The 27,956-nt window shown below is 42.2% G+C and overlaps 7 pseudogenes; all 7 read left to right on the forward strand.

Moving 5' to 3' along the window:
* Positions 1 to 3,266: 3,266 nt before the first annotated feature.
* LOC130323520 (U2 spliceosomal RNA) lies at positions 3,267 to 3,369 on the forward strand (annotated as a pseudogene).
* Positions 3,370 to 8,136: 4,767 nt separating this feature from the next.
* Positions 8,137 to 8,239, forward strand: LOC130323523 (U2 spliceosomal RNA; annotated as a pseudogene).
* Positions 8,240 to 12,875: 4,636 nt separating this feature from the next.
* Positions 12,876 to 12,978, forward strand: LOC130323514 (U2 spliceosomal RNA; annotated as a pseudogene).
* A 4,727-nt stretch (positions 12,979 to 17,705) lies between these two features.
* Positions 17,706 to 17,808, forward strand: LOC130323515 (U2 spliceosomal RNA; annotated as a pseudogene).
* A 4,702-nt stretch (positions 17,809 to 22,510) lies between these two features.
* Positions 22,511 to 22,613, forward strand: LOC130323527 (U2 spliceosomal RNA; annotated as a pseudogene).
* Positions 22,614 to 24,131: 1,518 nt separating this feature from the next.
* Positions 24,132 to 24,234, forward strand: LOC130323516 (U2 spliceosomal RNA; annotated as a pseudogene).
* Positions 24,235 to 27,337: 3,103 nt separating this feature from the next.
* LOC130323518 (U2 spliceosomal RNA) lies at positions 27,338 to 27,440 on the forward strand (annotated as a pseudogene).
* Positions 27,441 to 27,956: the final 516 nt, after the last annotated feature.

Consider the following 27,956-nt stretch of genomic DNA (forward strand, 5'->3'; position numbering starts at 1 on the left):
TTGGCTGGTATCAAATGTGGTGTCTGTTTATATCAGTTTAATATCTGATATGTCCCCTATCTGGTAGCATATATTAAATGCAGCACCAGGGTTCAGTGTTGGAAAGAAAGATTACCTGTTTATTTGCTGCAGCTGCTTGCTGGCTAGTCCAGTGGGCCCCTACTGCAGGCAAAAGACAATAGGTGGTGCCGCTTGTGTCTGGCACCTGTTGGAGCGACCAGGCACAGGACTGCTGCTGCTGAATGTCCTCTTTAATTGAATAAGCTCAGCAACCAGCACACCTGTGTAGGTTGGACATGACATGATAGGTAGCTGTCTTTCAGGTAGTGGGTGCTGAATCTTGTTAATTGACATGGGGGTGTCATTGCTGTTGATTGACCATGCATTGGTACTGTGGTATTGGAATAATTAAAACAAATGTTGCCAGCCAGCCATCCATTGCAATAATGGATAGGACATCAGCTATGAGGCATTTGTTTGTACAAACTGCTGCTCACGACTAATGTTGTAATATAGTGTCTCCATCTGCTGGTGGTATTGAATAAGCAATAGTGCAATGATAGGGTCTGAAAAAGGAGTAAAATAAGAAGCAGCAGCATAGGAAAAAAGGAGGAAAGAAGGAAAACATGGAGAGAAGAAAAAAAGAAGGTAAAAAAAAGGTGAAAACATGTTTAAAAAAGTATTTCCATCTCTCTCTCTCTATATATATGTATATATATATATATATATATATATATATATATATATATTTAAAAGAAAAAAAATTATATATATATATATATATATATATATATATATACATATAGAGAGAGAGAAAGAGATAGATAGATAGATAGATAGATAGATACACATAGATACACATACATACATACATACATACATACAACATACATACATACATACATATGTGTGTATTGTTGGAGTTGCAAACATGGGTGCACTTGACAAACTCAGTGCGGCTATTCCCCATTGAAAGATTGTTGCATCCAGGACCCTTAGCACTGTGATATGCTACTCAATACCACTGGCATGGCCAGGTGTAAACAACATCTGACCTTTGTTGTGTATGTAACCATGGAGATTGTGATGTCACCTAGGCCCACCAAAGAACAGCCTTGTCAGAAGCAGCACTGCCATGATCAGAAGCAGCAGCACCATAAGTTTTCAAATAAGCTGGATTTAACCAAGACAAGTGAGTCCAATAGGATGCAGGTTTGTCCTCTATCCTTACAGCTTCCCGTGGTTGTTGGTTTTATACCGTTTGGGGACAGCCAAGGAGGCGTCAGCAGGCAACACAGGTAAGTGTGTGCTTGTGTGTGTGTGTGTGTGTTTCCTATGCAGATCCTAAACCCAGTATCAAATGCAAGTAGGAGGAGTAAGAAGGGTTCCTGCCAAAGCCAGGTTATGGATTGCATTTAAAAATGGTCCATCAGAGTGAAATGGACTCCCATCTTCCTGCTTAGCAATAATGATATGGGTTTAGGGCCTGCTGTGTGTACTGGTGGGTGACTGCCACCCAGCCAGAGTGTGTATGGGAGGCTGCCAGCCAGCCTACCTTCCTACAAGTAGTGATGGTGCATGTGAAGGGGACAGCGTTGGTTCCTCCCCTTTCACAGTTATCACTTCTCATTCTTCCTTTTGGCTGGTATCAAATGTGGTGTCTGTTTATATCAGTTTACTATCTGATATGTCCCCTATCTGGTAGCATATATTAAGTGCACCACCAGGGTTCAGTGTTGGAAAGAAAGATTACCTGTTTATTTACTGCTGCAGCTGCTTGCTGGCTAGTCCAGTGGGCCCCTACTGCAGGCAAAAGACAATAGGTGGTGCCGCTTGTGTCTGGCCCCTGTTGGAGCGACCAGGCACAGGACTGCTGCTGCTGAATGTCCTCTTTAATTGAATAAGCTCAGCAACCAGCACACCTGTGCAGGTTGGACATGACATGATAGGTAGCTGTCTTTCAGGTAGTGGGTGCTGAATCTTGTTAATTGACATGGGGGTGTCATTGCTGTTGATTGACCATGCATTGGTACTGTGGTATTGGAATAATAAAAACAAATGTTGCCAGCCAACCATCCATTGCAATAATGGATAGGACATCAGCTATGAGGCATTTGTTTGTACAAACTGCTGCTCACAACTAATGTTGTAATATAGTGTCTCCATCTGCTGGTGGTATTGAATAAGCAATAGTGCAATGATAGGGTCTGAAAAAGAAGAAAAATAAGAAGCAGCAGCATAGGAAAAAAGGAGGAAAGAAGGAAAACATGGAGAGAAGAAAAAAAGAAGGTTAAAAAAAAAAGGTGAAAACATGTTTAAAAAAGTATTTCCATCTCTCTCTCTCTCTATATATGTGTATATATATATATATATATATATATATATATTTAAAAGAAAAAAAAAAATATATATATATATATATATATATATATATATATATATACATATAGAAAGAGAGAAAGAGATAGATAGATAGATAGATACATACATACATACATACATACATTACATACATTACATACATTACATACATTACATACATACATACATATGTGTGTATTGTTGGAGTTGCAAACATGGGTGCACTTGACAAACTCAGTGCGGCTATTCCCCATTGAAAGATTGTTGCATCCAGGACCCTTAGCAGTGTGATATGCTACTCAATACCACTGGCATGGCCAGGTGTAAACAACATCTGACCTTTGTTGTGTATGTAACCATGGAGATTGTGATGTCACCTAGGCCCACCAAAGAACAGCCTTGTCAGAAGCAGCACTGCCATGAGCAGAAGCAGCAGATCCATAGGTTTTCAAATAAGCTGGATTTAACCAAGACAAGTGAGTCCAATAGGATGCAGGTATGTCCTCTATCCTTACAGCTTCCCGTGGCTGTTGGTTTTATACCGTTTGGGGACAGCCAAGGAGGCGTCAGCAGGCAACACAGGTAAGTGTGTGCTTGTGTGTGTGTGTGTGTTTCCTATGCAGATCCTAAACCCAGTATCAAATGCAAGTAGGAGGAGTAAGAAGGGTTCCTGCCAAAGCCAGGTTATGGATTGCATTTAAAAATGGTCCATCAGAGTGAAATGGACTCCCATCTTCCTGCTTAGCAATAATGATATGGGTTTAGGGTCTGCTGTGTGTACTGGTGGGTGACTGCCACCCAGCCAGAGTGTGTATGGGAGGCTGCCAGCCAGCCTCCCTTCCTACAAGTAGTGATGGTGCATGTGAAGGGGACAGCGTTGGTTCCTCCCCTTTCACAGTTATCACTTCTCATTCTTCCTTTTGGCTGGTATCAAATGTGGTGTCTGTTTATATCAGTTTAATATCTGATATGTTCCCTATCTGGTAGCATATATTAAGTGCACCACCAGGGTTCAGTGTTGGAAAGAAAGATTACCTGTTTATTTGCTGCAGCTGCTTGCTGGCTAGTCTAGTGGGCCCCTACTGCAGGCAAAAGACAATAGGTGGTGCCGCTTGTGTCTGGCCCCTGTTGGAGCGACCAGGCACAGGACTGCTGCTGCTGAATGTCCTCTTTAATTGAATAAGCTCAGCAACCAGCACACCTGTGCAGGTTGGACATGACATGATAGGTAGCTGTCTTTCAGGTAGTGGGTGCTGAATCTTGTTAATTGACCATGCATTGGTACTGTGGTATTGGAATAATTAAAACAAATGTTGCCAGCCAGCCATCCATTGCAATAATGGATAGGACATCAGCTATGAGGCATTTGTTTGTACAAACTGCTGCTCACAACTAATGTTGTAATATAGTGTCTCCATCTGCTGGTGGTATTGAATAAGCAATAGTGCAATGATAGGGTCTGAAAAAGAAGAAAAATAAGAAGCAGCAGCATAGGAAAAAAGGAGGAAAGAAGGAAAACATGGAGAGAAGAAAAAAAGAAGGTAAAAAAAAGGTGAAAACATGTTTAAAAAAGTATTTCCATCTCTCTCTCTCTATATATGTATATATATATATATATATATATATATATATATATATATATATATTTAAAAGAAAAAAAAATTATATATATATATATATATATATATATATATATACATATAGAGAGAGAGAGAGAGAGAGAGAGAGAGAAAGAGATAGATAGATAGATAGATAGATACACATACATATACACATACATACATACAACATACATACATATATATGTGTGTATTGTTGGAGTTGCAAACATGGGTGCACTTGACAAACTCAGTGCGGCTATTCCCCATTGAAAGATTGTTGCATCCAGGACCCTTAGCACTGTGATATGCTACTCAATACCACTGGCATGGCCAGGTGTAAACAACATCTGACCTTTGTTGTGTATGTAACCATGGAGATTGTGATGTCACCTAGGCCCACCAAAGAACAGCCTTGTCAGAAGCAGCACTGCCATGATCAGAAGCAGCAGCACCATAAGTTTTCAAATAAGCTGGATTTAACCAAGACAAGTGAGTCCAATAGGATGCAGGTATGTCCTCTATCCTTACAGCTTCCCGTGGCTGTTGGTTTTATACCGTTTGGGGACAGCCAAGGAGGCGTCAGCAGACAACACAGGTAAGTGTGTGCTTGTGTGTGTGTGTGTGTGTGTGTGTGTTTCCTATGCAGATCCTAAACCCAGTATCAAATGCAAGTAGGAGGAGTAAGAAGGGTTCCTGCCAAAGCCAGGTTATGGATTGCATTTAAAAATGGTCCATCAGAGTGAAATGGACTCCCATCTTCCTGCTTAGCAATAATGATATGGGTTTAGGGCCTGCTGTGTGTACTGGTGGGTGACTGCCACCCAGCCAGAGTGTGTATGGGAGGCTGCCAGCCAGCCTACCTTCCTACAAGTAGTGATGGTGCATGTGAAGGGGACAGCGTTGGTTCCTCCCCTTTCACAGTTATCACTTCTCATTCTTCCTTTTGGCTGGTATCAAATGTGGTGTCTGTTTATATCAGTTTAATATCTGATATGTCCCCTATCTGGTAGCATATATTAAGTGCACCACCAGGGTTCAGTGTTGTAAAGAAAGATTACCTGTTTATTTACTGCTGCAGCTGCTTGCTGGCTAGTCCAGTGGGCCCTTACTGCAGGCAAAAGACAATAGGTGGTGCCGCTTGTGTCTGGCCCCTGTTGGAGCGACCAGGCACAGGACTGCTGCTGCTGAATGTCCTCTTTAATTGAATAAGCTCAGCAACCAGCACACCTGTGCAGGTTGGACATGATAGGTAGCTGTCTTTCAGGTAGTGGGTGCTAAATCTTGTTAATTGACATGGGGGTGTCATTGCTGTTGATTGACCATGCATTGGTACTGTGGTATTGGAATAATAAAAACAAATGTTGCCAGCCAACCATCCATTGCAATAATGGATAGGACATCAGCTATGAGGCATTTGTTTGTACAAACTGCTGCTCACAACTAATGTTGTAATATAGTATCTCCATCTGCTGGTGGTATTGAATAAGCAATAGTGCAATGATAGGGTCTGAAAAAGAAGAAAAATAAGAAGCAGCAGCATAGGAAAAAAGGAGGAAAGAAGGAAAACATGGAGAGAAGAAAAAAAGAAGGTTAAAAAAAAGGTGAAAACATGTTTAAAAAAGTATTTCCATCTCTCTCTCTCTCTCTCTCTCTCTCTCTCTCTCTCTCTCTCTCTCTCTCTCTATATATATATATATATATACATATAGAAAGAGAGAAAGAGATAGATAGATAGATAGATAGATAGATAGATACATACATACATACATACATACATACATACATACATACATACATACATATGTGTGTATTGTTGGAGTTGCAAACATGGGTGCACTTGACAAACTCAGTGCGGCTATTCCCCATTGAAAGATTGTTGCATCCAGGACCCTTAGCACTGTGATATGCTACTCAATACCACTGGCATGGCCAGGTGTAAACAACATCTGACCTTTGTTGTGTATGTAACCATGGAGATTGTGATGTCACCTAGGCCCACCAAAGAACAGCCTTGTCAGAAGCAGCACTGCCATGAGCAGAAGCAGCAGATCCAAAGGTTTTCAAATAAGCTGGATTTAACCAAGACAAGTGAGTCCAATAGGATGCAGGTATGTCCTCTATCCTTACAGCTTCCCGTGGCTGTTGGTTTTATACCGTTTGGGGACAGCCAAGGAGGCGTCAGCAGACAACACAGGTAAGTGTGTGCTTGTGTGTGTGTGTGTGTGTGTGTGTGTGTGTGTTTCCTATGCAGATCCTAAACCCAGTATCAAATGCAAGTAGGAGGAGTAAGAAGGGTTCCTGCCAAAGCCAGGTTATGGATTGCATTTAAAAATGGTCCATCAGAGTGAAATGGACTCCCATCTTCCTGCTTAGCAATAATGATATGGGTTTAGGGCCTGCTGTGTGTACTGGTGGGTGACTGCCACCCAGCCAGAGTGTGTATGGGAGGCTGCCAGCCAGCCTACCTTCCTACAAGTAGTGATGGTGCATGTGAAGGGGACAGCGTTGGTTCCTCCCCTTTCACAGTTATCACTTCTCATTCTTCCTTTTGGCTGGTATCAAATGTGGTGTCTGTTTATATCAGTTTACTATCTGATATGTCCCCTATCTGGTAGCATATATTAAGTGCACCACCAGGGTTCAGTGTTGGAAAGAAAGATTACCTGTTTATTTACTGCTGCAGCTGCTTGCTGGCTAGTCCAGTGGGCCCCTACTGCAGGCAAAAGACAATAGGTGGTGCCGCTTGTGTCTGGCCCCTGTTGGAGCGACCAGGCACAGGACTGCTGCTGCTGAATGTCCTCTTTAATTGAATAAGCTCAGCAACCAGCACACCTGTGCAGGTTGGACATGAGATGATAGGTAGCTGTCTTTCAGGTAGTGGGTGCTGAATCTTGTTAATTGACATGGGGGTGTCATTGCTGTTGATTGACCATGCATTGGTACTGTGGTATTGGAATAATAAAAACAAATGTTGCCAGCCAACCATCCATTGCAATAATGGATAGGACATCAGCTATGAGGCATTTGTTTGTACAAACTGCTGCTCACAACTAATGTTGTAATATAGTGTCTCCATCTGCTGGTGGTATTGAATAAGCAATAGTGCAATGATAGGGTCTGAAAAAGAAGAAAAATAAGAAGCAGCAGCATAGGAAAAAAGGAGGAAAGAAGGAAAACATGGAGAGAAGAAAAAAAGAAGGTTAAAAAAAAAGGTGAAAACATGTTTAAAAAAATATTTCCATCTCTCTCTCTCTCTATATATGTATATATATATATATATATATATATATATATATATATATATATATATTTAAAAGAAAAAAAAATTATATATATATATATATATACATATAGAAAGAGATAGATAGATAGATAGATAGATACATACATACATTACATACATTACATACATTACATACATACATTACATACATACATATGTGTGTATTGTTGGAGTTGCAAACATGGGTGCACTTGACAAACTCAGTGCGGCTATTCCCCATTGAAAGATTGTTGCATCCAGGACCCTTAGCACTGTGATATGCTACTCAATACCACTGGCATGGCCAGGTGTAAACAACATCTGACCTTTGTTGTGTATGTAACCATGGAGATTGTGATGTCACCTAGGCCCACCAAAGAACAGCCTTGTCAGAAGCAGCACTGCCATGATCAGAAGCAGCAGCACCATAAGTTTTCAAATAAGCTGGATTTAACCAAGACAAGTGAGTCCAATAGGATGCAGGTATGTCCTCTATCCTTACAGCTTCCCGTGGCTGTTGGTTTTATACCGTTTGGGGACAGCCAAGGAGGCGTCAGCAGACAACACAGGTAAGTGTGTGCTTGTGTGTGTGTGTGTGTGTGTGTGTGTGTGTGTGTGTTTCCTATGCAGATCCTAAACCCAGTATCAAATGCAAGTAGGAGGAGTAAGAAGGGTTCCTGCCAAAGCCAGGTTATGGATTGCATTTAAAAATGGTCCATCAGAGTGAAATGGACTCCCATCTTCCTGCTTAGCAATAATGATATGGGTTTAGGGCCTGCTGTGTGTACTGGTGGGTGACTGCCACCCAGCCAGAGTGTGTATGGGAGGCTGCCAGCCAGCCTACCTTCCTACAAGTAGTGATGGTGCATGTGAAGGGGACAGCGTTGGTTCCTCCCCTTTCACAGTTATCACTTCTCATTCTTCCTTTTGGCTGGTATCAAATGTTGTGTCTGTTTATATCAGTTTAATATCTGATATGTCCCCTATCTGGTAGCATATATTAAGTGCACCACCAGGGTTCAGTGTTGGAAAGAAAGATTACCTGTTTATTTACTGCTGCAGCTGCTTGCTGGCTAGTCCAGTGGGCCCCTACTGCAGGCAAAAGACAATAGGTGGTGCCGCTTGTGTCTGGCCCCTGTTGGAGCGACCAGGCACAGGACTGCTGCTGCTGAATGTCCTCTTTAATTGAATAAGCTCAGCAACCAGCACACCTGTGCAGGTTGGACATGACATGATAGGTAGCTGTCTTTCAGGTAGTGGGTGCTGAATCTTGTTAATTGACATGGGGGTGTCATTGCTGTTGATTGACCATGCATTGGTACTGTGGTATTGGAATAATAAAAACAAATGTTGCCAGCCAACCATCCATTGCAATAATGGATAGGACATCAGCTATGAGGCATTTGTTTGTACAAACTGCTGCTCACAACTAATGTTGTAATATAGTGTCTCCATCTGCTGGTGGTATTGAATAAGCAATAGTGCAATGATATGGTCTGAAAAAGAAGAAAAATAAGAAGCAGCAGCATAGGAAAAAAGGAGGAAAGAAGGAAAACATGGAGAGAAGAAAAAAAGAAGGTTAAAAAAAAGGTGAAAACATGTTTAAAAAAGTATTTCCATCTCTCTCTCTCTCTCTCTCTCTCTCTCTCTCTCTCTCTCTCTATATATATATATATATATACATATAGAAAGAGAGAAAGAGATAGATAGATAGATACATACATACATACATACATACATACATACATACATACATACATACATATGTGTGTATTGTTGGAGTTGCAAACATGGGTGCACTTGACAAACTCAGTGCGGCTATTCCCCATTGAAAGATTGTTGCATCCAGGAACCTTAGCACTGTGATATGCTACTCAATACCACTGGCATGGCCAGGTGTAAACAACATCTGACCTTTGTTGTGTATGTAACCATGGAGATTGTGATGTCACCTAGGCCCACCAAAGAACAGCCTTGTCAGAAGCAGCACTGCCATGAGCAGAAGCAGCAGATCCATAGGTTTTCAAATAAGCTGGATTTAACCAAGACAAGTGAGTCCAATAGGATGCAGGTATGTCCTCTATCCTTACAGCTTCCCGTGGCTGTTGGTTTTATACCGTTTGGGGACAGCCAAGGAGGCGTCAGCAGGCAACACAGGTAAGTGTGTGCTTGTGTGTGTGTGTGTGTGTGTGTTTCCTATGCAGATCCTAAACCCAGTATCAAATGCAAGTAGGAGGAGTAAGAAGGGTTCCTGCCAAATCCAGGTTATGGATTGCATTTAAAAATGGTCCATCAGAGTGAAATGGACTCCCATCTTCCTGCTTAGCAATAATGATATGGGTTTAGGGTCTGCTGTGTGTACTGGTGGGTGACTGCCACCCAGCCAGAGTGTGTATGGGAGGCTGCCAGCCAGCCTCCCTTCCTACAAGTAGTGATGGTTCATGTGAAGGGGACAGCGTTGGTTCCTCCCCTTTCACAGTTATCACTTCTCATTCTTCCTTTTGGCTGGTATCAAATGTGGTGTCTGTTTATATCAGTTTAATATCTGATATGTCCCCTATCTGGTAGCATATATTAAGTGCACCACCAGGGTTCAGTGTTGGAAAGAAAGATTACCTGTTTATTTGCTGCAGCTGCTTGCTGGCTAGTCCAGTGGGCCCCTACTGCAGGCAAAAGACAATAGGTGGTGCCGCTTGTGTCTGGCCCCTGTTGGAGCGACCAGGCACAGGACTGCTGCTGCTGAATGTCCTCTTTAATTGAATAAGCTCAGCAACCAGCACACCTGTGCAGGTTGGACATGACATGATAGGTAGCTGTCTTTCAGGTAGTGGGTGCTGAATCTTGTTAATTGACCATGCATTGGTACTGTGGTATTGGAATAATTAAAACAAATGTTGCCAGCCAGCCATCCATTGCAATAATGGATAGGACATCAGCTATGAGGCATTTGTTTGTACAAACTGCTGCTCACAACTAATGTTGTAATATAGTGTCTCCATCTGCTGGTGGTATTGAATAAGCAATAGTGCAATGATAGGGTCTGAAAAAGAAGAAAAATAAGAAGCAGCAGCATAGGAAAAAAGGAGGAAAGAAGGAAAACATGGAGAGAAGAAAAAAAGAAGGTAAAAAAAAGGTGAAAACATGTTTAAAAAAGTATTTCCATCTCTCTCTCTCTATATATGTATATATATATATATATATATATATATATATATATATATTTAAAAGAAAAAAAAATTATATATATATATATATATATATATATACATATAGAGAGAGAGAAAGAGATAGATAGATAGATAGATAGATACACATACATACATACATACATACATACATACATACAACATACATACATACATATATATGTGTGTATTGTTGGAGTTGCAAACATGGGTGCACTTGACAAACTCAGTGCGGCTATTCCCCATTGAAAGATTGTTGCATCCAGGACCCTTAGCACTGTGATATGCTACTCAATACCACTGGCATGGCCAGGTGTAAACAACATCTGACCTTTGTTGTGTATGTAACCATGGAGATTGTGATGTCACCTAGGCCCACCAAAGAACAGCCTTGTCAGAAGCAGCACTGCCATGATCAGAAGCAGCAGCACCATAAGTTTTCAAATAAGCTGGATTTAACCAAGACAAGTGAGTCCAATAGGATGCAGGTATGTCCTCTATCCTTACAGCTTCCCGTGGCTGTTGGTTTTATACCGTTTGGGGACAGCCAAGGAGGCGTCAGCAGACAACACAGGTAAGTGTGTGCTTGTGTGTGTGTGTGTGTGTGTGTGTGTGTTTCCTATGCAGATCCTAAACCCAGTATCAAATGCAAGTAGGAGGAGTAAGAAGGGTTCCTGCCAAAGCCAGGTTATGGATTGCATTTAAAAATGGTCCATCAGAGTGAAATCGACTCCCATCTTCCTGCTTAGCAATAATGATATGGGTTTAGGGCCTGCTGTGTGTACTGGTGGGTGACTGCCACCCAGCCAGAGTGTGTATGGGAGGCTGACAGCCAGCCTACCTTCCTACAAGTAGTGATGGTGCATGTGAAGGGGACAGCGTTGGTTCCTCCCCTTTCACAGTTATCACTTCTCATTCTTCCTTTTGGCTGGTATCAAATGTGGTGTCTGTTTATATCAGTTTAATATCTGATATGTCCCCTATCTGGTAGCATATATTAAGTGCACCACCAGGGTTCAGTGTTGGAAAGAAAGATTACCTGTTTATTTACTGCTGCAGCTGCTTGCTGGCTAGTCCAGTGGGCCCCTACTGCAGGCAAAAGACAATAGGTGGTGCCGCTTGTGTCTGGCCCCTGTTGGAGCGACCAGGCACAGGACTGCTGCTGCTGAATGTCCTCTTTAATTGAATAAGCTCAGCAACCAGCACACCTGTGCAGGTTGGACATGACATGATAGGTAGCTGTCTTTCAGGTAGTGGGTGCTGAATCTTGTTAATTGACATGGGGGTGTCATTGCTGTTGATTGACCATGCATTGGTACTGTGGTATTGGAATAATAAAAACAAATGTTGCCAGCCAACCATCCATTGCAATAATGGATAGGACATCAGCTATGAGGCATTTGTTTGTACAAACTGCTGCTCACAACTAATGTTGTAATATAGTGTCTCCATCTGCTGGTGGTATTGAATAAGCAATAGTGCAATGATAGGGTTTGAAAAAGAAGAAAAATAAGAAGCAGCAGCATAGGAAAAAAGGAGGAAAGAAGGAAAACATGGAGAGAAGAAAAAAAGAAGGTTAAAAAAAAAGGTGAAAACATGTTTAAAAAAGTATTTCCATCTCTCTCTCTCTCTCTCTCTCTCTCTCTCTATATATATATATATATATATATACATATAGAAAGAGAGAAAGAGATAGATAGATAGATAGATAGATACATACATACATACATATGTGTGTATTGTTGGAGTTGCAAACATGGGTGCACTTGACAAACTCAGTGCGGCTATTCCCCATTGAAAGATTGTTGCATCCAGGACCCTTAGCACTGTGATATGCTACTCAATACCACTGGCATGGCCAGGTGTAAACAACATCTGACCTTTGTTGTGTATGTAACCATGGAGATTGTGATGTCACCTAGGCCCACCAAAGAACAGCCTTGTCAGAAGCAGCACTGCCATGAGCAGAAGCAGCAGATCCATAGGTTTTCAAATAAGCTGGATTTAACCAAGACAAGTGAGTCCAATAGGATGCAGGTATGTCCTCTATCCTTACAGCTTCCCGTGGCTGTTGGTTTTATACCGTTTGGGGACAGCCAAGGAGGCGTCAGCAGGCAACACAGGTAAGTGTGTGCTTGTGTGTGTGTGTGTGTGTGTGTGTGTGTGTGTGTGTTTCCTATGCAGATCCTAAACCCAGTATCAAATGCAAGTAGGAGGAGTAAGAAGGGTTCCTGCCAAAGCCAGGTTATGGATTGCATTTAAAAATGGTCCATCAGAGGGAAATGGACTCCCATCTTCCTGCTTAGCAATAATGATATGGGTTTAGGGCCTGCTGTGTGTACTGGTGGGTGACTGCCACCCAGCCAGAGTGTGTATGGGAGGCTGCCAGCCAGCCTACCTTCCAACAAGTAGTGATGGTGCATGTGAAGGGGACAGCGTTGGTTCCTCCCCTTTCACAGTTATCACTTCTCATTCTTCCTTTTGGCTGGTATCAAATGTGGTGTCTGTTTATATCAGTTTAATATCTGATATGTCCCCTATCTGGTAGCATATATTAAATGCACCACCAGGGTTCAGTGTTGGAAAGAAAGATTACCTGTTTATTTGCTGCAGCTGCTTGCTGGCTAGTCCAGTGGGCCCCTACTGCAGGCAAAAGACAATAGGTGGTGCCGCTTGTGTCTGGCCCCTGTTGGAGTGACCAGGCACAGGACTGCTGCTGCTGAATGTCCTCTTTAATTGGATAAGCTCAGCAACCAGCACACCTGTGCAGGTTGGACATGACATGATAGGTAGCTGTCTTTCAGGTAGTGGGTGCTGAATCTTGTTAATTGACATGGGGGTGTCATTGCTGTTGATTGACCATGCATTGGTACTGTGGTATTGGAATAATTAAAACAAATGTTGCCAGCCAGCCATCCATTGCAATAATGGATAGGACATCAGCTATGAGGCATTTGTTTGTACAAACTGCTGCTCACGACTAATGTTGTAATATAGTGTCTCCATCTGCTGGTGGTATTGAATAAGCAATAGTGCAATGATAGGGTCTGAAAAAGGAGTAAAATAAGAAGCAGCAGCATAGGAAAAAAGAAGGAAAACATGGAGAGAAGAAAAAAAGAAGGTAAAAAAAAGGTGAAAACATGTTTAAAAAAGTATTTCCATCTCTCTCTCTCTCTATATATGTATATATATATATATATATATATATATATATATATATTTAAAAGAAAAAAAATTATATATATATATATATATATATACATATAGAGAGAGAGAAAGAGATAGATAGATAGATAGATAGATACACATACATACATACATACATACATACATACAACATACATACATACATACATATGTGTGTATTGTTGGAGTTGCAAACATGGGTGCACTTGACAAACTCAGTGCGGCTATTCCCCATTGAAAGATTGTTGCATCCAGGACCCTTAGCACTGTGATATGCTACTCAATACCACTGGCATGGCCAGGTGTAAACAACATCTGACCTTTGTTGTGTATGTAACCATGGAGATTGTGATGTCACCTAGGCCCACCAAAGAACAGCCTTGTCAGAAGCAGCACTGCCATGAGCAGAAGCAGCAGATCCATAGGTTTTCAAATAAGCTGGATTTAACCAAGACAAGTGAGTCCAATAGGATGCAGGTATGTCCTCTATCCTTACAGCTTCCCGTGGCTGTTGGTTTTATACCGTTTGGGGACAGCCAAGGAGGCGTCAGCAGGCAACACAGGTAAGTGTGTGCTTGTGTGTGTGTGTGTGTGTGTTTCCTATGCAGATCCTAAACCCAGTATCAAATGCAAGTAGGAGGAGTAAGAAGGGTTCCTTCCAAAGCCAGGTTATGGATTGCATTTAAAAATGGTCCATCAGAGTGAAATGGACTCCCATCTTCCTGCTTAGCAATAATGATATGGGTTTAGGGTCTGCTGTGTGTACTGGTGGGTGACTGCCACCCAGCCAGAGTGTGTATGGGAGGTTGCCAGCCAGCCTCCCTTCCTACAAGTAGTGATGGTGCATGTGAAGGGGACAGCGTTGGTTCCTCCCCTTTCACAGTTATCACTTCTCATTCTTCCTTTTGGCTGGTATCAAATGTGGTGTCTGTTTATATTAGTTTAATATCTGATATGTCCCCTATCTGGTAGCATATATTAAGTGCACCACCAGGGTTCAGTGTTGGAAAGAAAGATTACCTGTTTATTTACTGCTGCAGCTGCTTGCTGGCTAGTCCAGTGGGCCCCTACTGCAGGCAAAAGACAATAGGTGGTGCCGCTTGTGTCTGGCCCCTGTTGGAGCGACCAGGCACAGGACTGCTGCTGCTGAATGTCCTCTTTAATTGAATAAGCTCAGCAACCAGCACACCTGTGCAGGTTGGACATGACATGATAGGTAGCTGTCTTTCAGGTAGTGGGTGCTGAATCTTGTTAATTGACATGGGGGTGTCATTGCTGTTGATTGACCATGCATTGGTACTGTGGTATTGGAATAATAAAAACAAATGTTGCCAGCCAACCATCCATTGCAATAATGGATAGGACATCAGCTATGAGGCATTTGTTTGTACAAACTGCTGCTCACAACTAATGTTGTAATATAGTGTCTCCATCTGCTGGTGGTATTGAATAAGCAATAGTGCAATGATAGGGTCTGAAAAAGAAGAAAAATAAGAAGCAGCAGCATAGGAAAAAAGGAGGAAAGAAGGAAAACATGGAGAGAAGAAAAAAAGAAGGTTAAAAAAAAAGGTGAAAACATGTTTAAAAAAGTATTTCCATCTCTCTCTCTCTCTCTCTCTCTCTCTCTCTCTCTCTCTCTCTCTCTCTCTCTCTCTCTCTCTCTCTCTCTCTCTCTCTCTCTCTCTCTCTCTATATATATATATATACATATAGAAAGAGAGAAAGAGATAGATAGATAGATAGATAGATAGATACATACATACATACATACATACATACATACATACATACATATGTGTGTATTGTTGGAGTTGCAAACATGGGTGCACTTGACAAACTCAGTGCGGCTATTCCCCATTGAAAGATTGTTGCATCCAGGACCCTTAGCACTGTGATATGCTACTCAATACCACTGGCATGGCCAGGTGTAAACAACATCTGACCTTTGTTGTGTATGTAACCATGGAGATTGTGATGTCACCTAGGCCCACCAAAGAACAGCCTTGTCAGAAGCAGCACTGCCATGAGCAGAAGCAGCAGATCCATAGGTTTTCAAATAAGCTGGATTTAACCAAGACAAGTGAGTCCAATAGGATGCAGGTATGTCCTCTATCCTTACAGCTTCCCGTGGCTGTTGGTTTTATACCGTTTGGGGACAGCCAAGGAGGCGTCAGCAGGCAACACAGGTAAGTGTGTGCTTGTGTGTGTGTGTGTGTGTGTTTCCTATGCAGATCCTAAACCCAGTATCAAATGCAAGTAGGAGGAGTAAGAAGGGTTCCTTCCAAAGCCAGGTTATGGATTGCATTTAAAAATGGTCCATCAGAGTGAAATGGACTCCCATCTTCCTGCTTAGCAATAATGATATGGGTTTAGGGTCTGCTGTGTGTACTGGTGGGTGACTGCCACCCAGCCAGAGTGTGTATGGGAGGTTGCCAGCCAGCCTCCCTTCCTACAAGTAGTGATGGTGCATGTGAAGGGGACAGCGTTGGTTCCTCCCCTTTCACAGTTATCACTTCTCATTCTTCCTTTTGGCTGGTATCAAATGTGGTGTCTGTTTATATTAGTTTAATATCTGATATGTCCCCTATCTGGTAGCATATATTAAGTGCACCACCAGGGTTCAGTGTTGGAAAGAAAGATTACCTGTTTATTTACTGCTGCAGCTGCTTGCTGGTTAGTCCAGTGGGCCCCTACTGCAGGCAAAAGACAATAGGTGGTGCCGCTTGTGTCTGGCCCCTGTTGGAGCGACCAGGCACAGGACTGCTGCTGCTGAATGTCCTCTTTAATTGAATAAGCTCAGCAACCAGCACACCTGTGCAGGTTGGACATGACATGATAGGTAGCTGTCTTTCAGGTAGTGGGTGCTGAATCTTGTTAATTGACATGGGGGTGTCATTGCTGTTGATTGACCATGCATTGGTACTGTGGTATTGGAATAATAAAAACAAATGTTGCCAGCCAACCATCCATTGCAATAATGGATAGGACATCAGCTATGAGGCATTTGTTTGTACAAACTGCTGCTCACAACTAATGTTGTAATATAGTGTCTCCATCTGCTGGTGGTATTGAATAAGCAATAGTGCAATGATAGGGTCTGAAAAAGAAGAAAAATAAGAAGCAGCAGCATAGGAAAAAAGGAGGAAAGAAGGAAAACATGGAGAGAAGAAAAAAAGAAGGTTAAAAAAAAAGGTGAAAACATGTTTAAAAAAGTATTTCCATCTCTCTCTCTCTCTCTCTCTCTCTCTCTCTCTCTCTCTCTCTCTCTATATATATATATATATATATATATACATATAGAAAGAGAGAAAGAGATAGATAGATAGATAGATAGATACATACATACATACATACATACATACATACATACATACATACATATGTGTGTATTGTTGGAGTTGCAAACATGGGTGCACTTGACAAACTCAGTGCGGCTATTCCCCATTGAAAGATTGTTGCATCCAGGACCCTTAGCACTGTGATATGCTACTCAATACCACTGGCATGGCCAGGTGTAAACAACATCTGACCTTTGTTGTGTATGTAACCATGGAGATTGTGATGTCACCTAGGCCCACCAAAGAACAGCCTTGTCAGAAGCAGCACTGCCATGAGCAGAAGCAGCAGATCCATAGGTTTTCAAATAAGCTGGATTTAACCAAGACAAGTGAGTCCAATAGGATGCAGGTATGTCCTCTATCCTTACAGCTTCCCGTGGCTGGTGGTTTTATACCGTTTGGGGACAGCCAAGGAGGCGTCAGCAGGCAACACAGGTAAGTGTGTGCTTGTGTGTGTGTGTGTGTGTGTGTGTGTGTGTTTCCTATGCAGATCCTAAACCCAGTATCAAATGCAAGTAGGAGGAGTAAGAAGGGTTCCTGCCAAAGCCAGGTTATGGATTGCATTTAAAAATGGTCCATCAGAGGGAAATGGACTCCCATCTTCCTGCTTAGCAATAATGATATGGGTTTAGGGCCTGCTGTGTGTACTGGTGGGTGACTGCCACCCAGCCAGAGTGTGTATGGGAGGCTGCCAGCCAGCCTACCTTCCTACAAGTAGTGATGGTGCATGTGAAGGGGACAGCGTTGGTTCCTCCCCTTTCACAGTTATCACTTCTCATTCTTCCTTTTGGCTGGTATCAAATGTGGTGTCTGTTTATATCAGTTTAATATCTGATATGTCCCCTATCTGGTAGCATATATTAAATGCACCACCAGGGTTCAGTGTTGGAAAGAAAGATTACCTGTTTATTTGCTGCAGCTGCTTGCTGGCTAGTCCAGTGGGCCCCTACTGCAGGCAAAAGACAATAGGTGGTGCCGCTTGTGTCTGGCCCCTGTTGGAGCGACCAGGCACAGGACTGCTGCTGCTGAATGTCCTCTTTAATTGAATAAGCTCAGCAACCAGCACACCTGTGCAGGTTGGACATGACATGATAGGTAGCTGTCTTTCAGGTAGTGGGTGCTGAATCTTGTTAATTGACATGGGGGTGTCATTGCTGTTGATTGACCATGCATTGGTACTGTGGTATTGGAATAATTAAAACAAATGTTGCCAGCCAGCCATCCATTGCAATAATGGATAGGACATCAGCTATGAGGCATTTGTTTGTACAAACTGCTGCTCACGACTAATGTTGTAATATAGTGTCTCCATCTGCTGGTGGTATTGAATAAGCAATAGTGCAATGATAGGGTCTGAAAAAGGAGTAAAATAAGAAGCAGCAGCATAGGAAAAAAGGAGGAAAGAAGGAAAACATGGAGAGAAGAAAAAAAGAAGGTAAAAAAAAGGTGAAAACATGTTTAAAAAAGTATTTCCATCTCTCTCTCTCTCTATATATGTATATATATATATATATATATATATATATATATTTAAAAGAAAAAAAATTATATATATATATATATATATATACATATAGAGAGAGAGAAAGAGATAGATAGATAGATAGATAGATACACATACATACATACATACATACATACATACATACATACAACATACATACATACATACATATGTGTGTATTGTTGGAGTTGCAAACATGGGTGCACTTGACAAACTCAGTGCGGCTATTCCCCATTGAAAGATTGTTGCATCCAGGACCCTTAGCACTGTGATATGCTACTCAATACCACTGGCATGGCCAGGTGTAAACAACATCTGACCTTTGTTGTGTATGTAACCATGGAGATTGTGATGTCACCTAGGCCCACCAAAGAACAGCCTTGTCAGAAGCAGCACTGCCATGAGCAGAAGCAGCAGATCCATAGGTTTTCAAATAAGCTGGATTTAACCAAGACAAGTGAGTCCAATAGGATGCAGGTATGTCCTCTATCCTTACAGCTTCCCGTGGCTGTTGGTTTTATACCGTTTGGGGACAGCCAAGGAGGCGTCAGCAGGCAACACAGGTAAGTGTGTGCTTGGGTGTGTGTGTGTGTGTTTCCTATGCAGATCCTAAACCCAGTATCAAATGCAAGTAGGAGGAGTAAGAAGGGTTCCTTCCAAAGCCAGGTTATGGATTGCATTTAAAAATGGTCCATCAGAGGGAAATGGACTCCCATCTTCCTGCTTAGCAATAATGATATGGGTTTAGGGTCTGCTGTGTGTACTGGTGGGTGACTGCCACCCAGCCAGAGTGTGTATGGGAGGTTGCCAGCCAGCCTCCCTTCCTACAAGTAGTGATGGTGCATGTGAAGGGGACAGCGTTGGTTCCTCCCCTTTCACAGTTATCACTTCTCATTCTTCCTTTTGGCTGGTATCAAATGTGGTGTCTGTTTATATCAGTTTAATATCTGATATGTCCCCTATCTGGTAGCATATATTAAGTGCACCACCAGGGTTCAGTGTTGGAAAGAAAGATTACCTGTTTATTTGCTGCAGCTGCTTGCTGGCTAGTCCAGTGGGCCCCTACTGCAGGCAAAAGACAATAGGTGGTGCCGCTTGTGTCTGGCCCCTGTTGGAGCGACCAGGCACAGGACTGCTGCTGCTGAATGTCCTCTTTAATTGAATAAGCTCAGCAACCAGCACACCTGTGCAGGTTGGACATGACATGATAGGTAGCTGTCTTTCAGGTAGTGGGTGCTGAATCTTGTTAATTGACCATGCATTGGTACTGTGGTATTGGAATAATTAAAACAAATGTTGCCAGCCAGCCATCCATTGCAATAATGGATAGGACATCAGCTATGAGGCATTTGTTTGTACAAACTGCTGCTCACAACTAATGTTGTAATATAGTGTCTCCATCTGCTGGTGGTATTGAATAAGCAATAGTGCAATGATAGGGTCTGAAAAAGAAGAAAAATAAGAAGCAGCAGCATAGGAAAAAAGGAGGAAAGAAGGAAAACATGGAGAGAAGAAAAAAAGAAGGTAAAAAAAAGGTGAAAACATGTTTAAAAAAGTATTTCCATCTCTCTCTCTCTATATATGTATATATATATATATATATATATATATATATATATATATATTTAAAAGAAAAAAAAATTATATATATATATATATATATATATATATACATATAGAGAGAGAGAAAGAGATAGATAGATAGATAGATAGATACACATACATACATACATACATACATACATACAACATACATACATATATATGTGTGTATTGTTGGAGTTGCAAACATGGGTGCACTTGACAAACTCAGTGCGGCTATTCCCCATTGAAAGATTGTTGCATCCAGGACCCTTAGCACTGTGATATGCTACTCAATACCACTGGCATGGCCAGGTGTAAACAACATCTGACCTTTGTTGTGTATGTAACCATGGAGATTGTGATGTCACCTAGGCCCACCAAAGAACAGCCTTGTCAGAAGCAGCACTGCCATGATCAGAAGCAGCAGCACCATAAGTTTTCAAATAAGCTGGATTTAACCAAGACAAGTGAGTCCAATAGGATGCAGGTATGTCCTCTCTCCTTACAGCTTCCCGTGGCTGTTGGTTTTATACCGTTTGGGGACAGCCAAGGAGGCGTCAGCAGACAACACAGGTAAGTGTGTGCTTGTGTGTGTGTGTGTGTTTCCTATGCAGATCCTAAACCCAGTATCAAATGCAAGTAGGAGGAGTAAGAAGGGTTCCTGCCAAAGCCAGGTTATGGATTGCATTTAAAAATGGTCCATCAGAGTGAAATGGACTCCCATCTTCCTGCTTAGCAATATCGATATGGGTTTAGGGCCTGCTGTGTGTACTGGTGGGTGACTGCCACCCAGCCAGAGTGTGTATGGGAGGCTGCCAGCCAGCCTCCCTTCCTACAAGTAGTGATGGTGCATGTGAAGGGGACAGCGTTGGTTCCTCCCCTTTCACAGTTATCACTTCTCATTCTTCCTTTTGGCTGGTATCAAATGTGGTGTCTGTTTATATCAGTTTAATATCTGATATGTCCCCTATCTGGTAGCATATATTAAGTGCACCACCAGGGTTCAGTGTTGGAAAGAAAGATTACCTGTTTATTTACTGCTGCAGCTGCTTGCTGGCTAGTCCAGTGGGCCCCTACTGCAGGCAAAAGACAATAGGTGGTGCCGCTTGTGTCTGGCCCCTGTTGGAGCGACCAGGCACAGGACTGCTGCTGCTGAATGTCCTCTTTAATTGAATAAGCTCAGCAACCAGCACACCTGAGCAGGTTGGACATGACATGATAGGTAGCTGTCTTTCAGGTAGTGGGTGCTGAATCTTGTTAATTGACATGGGGGTGTCATTGCTGTTGATTGACCATGCATTGGTACTGTGGTATTGGAATAATAAAAACAAATGTTGCCAGCCAACCATCCATTGCAATAATGGATAGGACATCAGCTATGAGGCATTTGTTTGTACAAACTGCTGCTCACAACTAATGTTGTAATATAGTGTCTCCATCTGCTGGTGGTATTGAATAAGCAATAGTGCAATGATAGGGTCTGAAAAAGAAGAAAAATAAGAAGCAGCAGCATAGGAAAAAAGGAGGAAAGAAGGAAAACCGGGAGAGAAGAAAAAAAGAAGGTTAAAAAAAAAGGTGAAAACATGTTTAAAAAAGTATTTCCATCTCTCTCTCTCTCTCTCTCTCTCTCTCTCTCTCTCTCTCTCTCTCTCTCTCTATATATATATATATATATATATACATATAGAAAGAGAGAAAGAGATAGATAGATAGATAGATAGATAGATAGATACATACATACATACATACATACATACATACATATGTGTGTATTGTTGGAGTTGCAAACATGGGTGCACTTGACAAACTCAGTGCGGCTATTCCCCATTGAAAGATTGTTGCATCCAGGACCCTTAGCACTGTGATATGCTACTCAATACCACTGGCATGGCCAGGTGTAAACAACATCTGACCTTTGTTGTGTATGTAACCATGGAGATTGTGATGTCACCTAGGCCCACCAAAGAACAGCCTTGTCAGAAGCAGCACTGCCATGAGCAGAAGCAGCAGATCCATAGGTTTTCAAATAAGCTGAATTTAACCAAGACAAGTGAGTCCAATAGGATGCAGGTATGTCCTCTATCCTTACAGCTTCCCGTGGCTGTTGGTTTTATACCGTTTGGGGACAGCCAAGGAGGCGTCAGCAGGCAACACAGGTAAGTGTGTGCTTGTGTGTGTGTGTGTGTGTGTGTGTGTTTCCTATGCAGATCCTAAACCCAGTATCAAATGCAAGTAGGAGGAGTAAGAAGGGTTCCTGCCAAAGCCAGGTTATGGATTGCATTTAAAAATGGTCCATCAGAGTGAAATGGACTCCCATCTTCCTGCTTAGCAATAATGATATGGGTTTAGGGTCTGCTGTGTGTACTGGTGGGTGACTGCCACCCAGCCAGAGTGTGTATGGGAGGCTGCCAGCCAGCCTCCCTTCCTACAAGTAGTGATGGTGCATGTGAAGGGGACAGCGTTGGTTCCTCCCCTTTCACAGTTATCACTTCTCATTCTTCCTTTTGGCTGGTATCAATTGTGGTGTCTGTTTATATCAGTTTAATATCTGATATGTCCCCTATCTGGTAGCATATATTAAATGCACCACTAGGGTTCAGTGTTGGAAAGAAAGATTACCTGTTTATTTACTGCTGCAGCTGCTTGCTGGCTAGTCCAGTGGGCCCCTACTGCAGGCAAAAGACAATAGGTGGTGCCGCTTGTGTCTGGCCCCTGTTGGAGCGACCAGGCACAGGACTGCTGCTGCTGAATGTCCTCTTTAATTGAATAAGCTCAGCAACCAGCACACCTGTGCAGGTTGGACATGACATGATAGGTAGCTGTCTTTCAGGTAGTGGGTGCTGAATCTTGTTAATTGACATGGGGGTGTCATTGCTGTTGATTGACCATGCATTGGTACTGTGGTATTGGAATAATTAAAACAAATGTTGCCAGCCAGCCATCCATTGCAATAATGGATAGGACATCAGCTATGAGGCATTTGTTTGTACAAACTGCTGCTCACGACTAATGTTGTAATATAGTGTCTCCATCTGCTGGTGGTATTGAATAAGCAATAGTGCAATGATAGGGTCTGAAAAAGGAGTAAAATAAGAAGCAGCAGCATAGGAAAAAAGGAGGAAAGAAGGAAAACATGGAGAGAAGAAAAAAAGAAGGTAAAAAAAAGGTGAAAACATGTTTAAAAAAGTATTTCCATCTCTCTCTCTCTCTATATATGTATATATATATATATATATATATTTAAAAGAAAAAAAATTATATATATATATATATATATATATATATACATATAGAGAGAGAGAAAGAGATAGATAGATAGATAGATACACATACATACATACATACATACATACATACAACATACATACATACATACATATGTGTGTATTGTTGGAGTTGCAAACATGGGTGCACTTGACAAACTCAGTGCGGCTATTCCCCATTGAAAGATTGTTGCATCCAGGACCCTTAGCACTGTGATATGCTACTCAATACCACTGGCATAGCCAGGTGTAAACAACATCTGACCTTTGTTGTGTATGTAACCATGGAGATTGTGATGTCACCTAGGCCCACCAAAGAACAGCCTTGTCAGAAGCAGCACTGCCATGAGCAGAAGCAGCAGATCCATAGGTTTTCAAATAAGCTGGATTTAACCAAGACAAGTGAGTCCAATAGGATGCAGGTATGTCCTCTATCCTTACAGCTTCCCGTGGCTGTTGGTTTTATACCGTTTGGGGACAGCCAAGGAGGCGTCAGCAGGCAACACAGGTAAGTGTGTGCTTGTGTGTGTGTGTGTGTGTGTGTGTGTGTGTGTTTCCTATGCAGATCCTAAACCCAGTATCAAATGCAAGTAGGAGGAGTAAGAAGGGTTCCTGCCAAAGCCAGGTTATGGATTGCATTTAAAAATGGTCCATCAGAGTGAAATGGACTGCCATCTTCCTGCTTAGCAATAATGATATGGGTTTAGGGCCTGCTGTGTGTACTGGTGGGTGACTGCCACCCAGCCAGAGTGTGTATGGGAGGCTGCCAGCCAGCCTACCTTCCTACAAGTAGTGATGGTGCATGTGAAGGGGACAGCGTTGGTTCCTCCCCTTTCGCAGTTATCACTTCTCATTCTTCCTTTTGGCTGGTATCAAATGTGGTGTCTGTTTATATCAGTTTAATATCTGATATGTCCCCTATCTGGTAGCATATATTAAATGCACCACCAGGGTTCAGTGTTGGAAAGAAAGATTACCTGTTTATTTGCTGCAGCTGCTTGCTGGCTAGTCCAGTGGGCCCCTACTGCAGGCAAAAGACAATAGGTGGTGCCGCTTGTGTCTGGCCCCTGTTGGAGCGACCAGGCACAGGACTGCTGCTGCTGAATGTCCTTTTTAATTGAATAAGCTCAGCAACCAGCACACCTGTGCAGGTTGGACATGACATGATAGGTAGCTGTCTTTCAGGTAGTGGGTGCTGAATCTTGTTAATTGACATGGGGGTGTCATTGCTGTTGATTGACCATGCATTGGTACTGTGGTATTGGAATAATTAAAACAAATGTTGCCAGCCAGCCATCCATTGCAATAATGGATAGGACATCAGCTATGAGGCATTTGTTTGTACAAACTGCTGCTCACGACTAATGTTGTAATATAGTGTCTCCATCTGCTGGTGGTATTGAATAAGCAATAGTGCAATGATAGGGTCTGAAAAAGGAGTAAAATAAGAAGCAGCAGCATAGGAAAAAAGGAGGAAAGAAGGAAAACATGGAGAGAAGAAAAAAAGAAGGTAAAAAAAAGGTGAAAACATGTTTAAAAAAGTATTTCCATCTCTCTCTCTCTATATATGTATATATATATATATATATATATATATATATATATATTTAAAAGAAAAAAAAATTATATATATATATATATATATATATATATATATATATATACATATAGAGAGAGAGAAAGAGATAGATAGATAGATAGATAGATACACATACATACATACATACATACATACATACATACAACATACATACATACATATATATGTGTGTATTGTTGGAGTTGCAAACATGGGTGCACTTGACAAACTCAGTGCGGCTATTCCCCATTGAAAGATTGTTGCATCCAGGACCCTTAGCACTGTGATATGCTACTCAATACCACTGGCATGGCCAGGTGTAAACAACATCTGACCTTTGTTGTGTATGTAACCATGGAGATTGTGATGTCACCTAGGCCCACCAAAGAACAGCCTTGTCAGAAGCAGCACTGCCATGATCAGAAGCAGCAGCACCATAAGTTTTCAAATAAGCTGGATTTAACCAAGACAAGTGAGTCCAATAGGATGCAGGTATGTCCTCTATCCTTACAGCTTCCCGTGGCTGTTGGTTTTATACCGTTTGGGGACAGCCAAGGAGGCGTCAGCAGACAACACAGGTAAGTGTGTGCTTGTGTGTGTGTGTGTGTGTGTGTGTGTGTGTGTTTCCTATGCAGATCCTAAACCCAGTATCAAATGCAAGTAGGAGGAGTAAGAAGGGTTCCTGCCAAAGCCAGGTTATGGATTGCATTTAAAAATGGTCCATCAGAGTGAAATCGACTCCCATCTTCCTGCTTAGCAATAATGATATGGGTTTAGGGCCTGCTGTGTGTACTGGTGGGTGACTGCCACCCAGCCAGAGTGTGTATGGGAGGCTGCCAGCCAGCCTACCTTCCTACAAGTAGTGATGGTGCATGTGAAGGGGACAGCGTTGGTTCCTCCCCTTTCACAGTTATCACTTCTCATTCTTCCTTTTGGCTGGTATCAAATGTGGTGTCTGTTTATATCAGTTTACTATCTGATATGTCCCCTATCTGGTAGCATATATTAAGTGCACCACCAGGGTTCAGTGTTGGAAAGAAAGATTACCTGTTTATTTACTGCTGCAGCTGCTTGCTGGCTAGTCCAGTGGGCCCCTACTGCAGGCAAAAGACAATAGGTGGTGCCGCTTGTGTCTGGCCCCTGTTGGAGCGACCAGGCACAGGACTGCTGCTGCTGAATGTCCTCTTTAATTGAATAAGCTCAGCAACCAGCACACCTGTGCAGGTTGGACATGACATGATAGGTAGCTGTCTTTCAGGTAGTGGGTGCTGAATCTTGTTAATTGACATGGGGGTGTCATTGCTGTTGATTGACCATGCATTGGTACTGTGGTATTGGAATAATAAAAACAAATGTTGCCAGCCAACCATCCATTGCAATAATGGATAGGACATCAGCTATGAGGCATTTGTTTGTACAAACTGCTGCTCACAACTAATGTTGTAATATAGTGTCTCCATCTGCTGGTGGTATTGAATAAGCAATAGTGCAATGATAGGGTTTGAAAAAGAAGAAAAATAAGAAGCAGCAGCATAGGAAAAAAGGAGGAAAGAAGGAAAACATGGAGAGAAGAAAAAAAGAAGGTTAAAAAAAAAGGTGAAAACATGTTTAAAAAAGTATTTCCATCTCTCTCTCTCTCTCTCTCTCTCTCTCTCTCTATATATATATATATATATATACATATAGAAAGAGAGAAAGAGATAGATAGATAGATAGATAGATAGATACATACATACATACATATGTGTGTATTGTTGGAGTTGCAAACATGGGTGCACTTGACAAACTCAGTGCGGCTATTCCCCATTGAAAGATTGTTGCATCCAGGACCCTTAGCACTGTGATATGCTACTCAATACCACTGGCATGGCCAGGTGTAAACAACATCTGACCTTTGTTGTGTATGTAACCATGGAGATTGTGATGTCACCTAGGCCCACCAAAGAACAGCCTTGTCAGAAGCAGCACTGCCATGAGCAGAAGCAGCAGATCCATAGGTTTTCAAATAAGCTGGATTTAACCAAGACAAGTGAGTCCAATAGGATGCAGGTATGTCCTCTATCCTTACAGCTTCCCGTGGCTGTTGGTTTTATACCGTTTGGGGACAGCCAAGGAGGCGTCAGCAGGCAACACAGGTAAGTGTGTGCTTGTGTGTGTGTGTGTGTGTGTGTGTGTGTGTGTTTCCTATGCAGATCCTAAACCCAGTATCAAATGCAAGTAGGAGGAGTAAGAAGGGTTCCTGCCAAAGCCAGGTTATGGATTGCATTTAAAAATGGTCCATCAGAGGGAAATGGACTCCCATCTTCCTGCTTAGCAATAATGATATGGGTTTAGGGCCTGCTGTGTGTACTGGTGGGTGACTGCCACCCAGCCAGAGTGTGTATGGGAGGCTGCCAGCCAGCCTACCTTCCAACAAGTAGTGATGGTGCATGTGAAGGGGACAGCGTTGGTTCCTCCCCTTTCACAGTTATCACTTCTCATTCTTCCTTTTGGCTGGTATCAAATGTGGTGTCTGTTTATATCAGTTTAATATCTGATATGTCCCCTATCTGGTAGCATATATTAAATGCACCACCAGGGTTCAGTGTTGGAAAGAAAGATTACCTGTTTATTTGCTGCAGCTGCTTGCTGGCTAGTCCAGTGGGCCCCTACTGCAGGCAAAAGACAATAGGTGGTGCCGCTTGTGTCTGGCCCCTGTTGGAGTGACCAGGCACAGGACTGCTGCTGCTGAATGTCCTCTTTAATTGAATAAGCTCAGCAACCAGCACACCTGTGCAGGTTGGACATGACATGATAGGTAGCTGTCTTTCAGGTAGTGGGTGCTGAATCTTGTTAATTGACATGGGGGTGTCATTGCTGTAGATTGACCATGCATTGGTACTGTGGTATTGGAATAATTAAAACAAATGTTGCCAGCCAGCCATCCATTGCAATAATGGATAGGACATCAGCTATGAGGCATTTGTTTGTACAAACTGCTGCTCACGACTAATGTTGTAATATAGTGTCTCCATCTGCTGGTGGTATTGAATAAGCAATAGTGCAATGATAGGGTCTGAAAAAGGAGTAAAATAAGAAGCAGCAGCATAGGAA

Source organism: Hyla sarda, unplaced genomic scaffold (genome assembly GCF_029499605.1).
Source record: "Hyla sarda isolate aHylSar1 unplaced genomic scaffold, aHylSar1.hap1 scaffold_250, whole genome shotgun sequence".
Lineage (NCBI taxonomy): Eukaryota > Metazoa > Chordata > Amphibia > Anura > Hylidae > Hyla > Hyla sarda.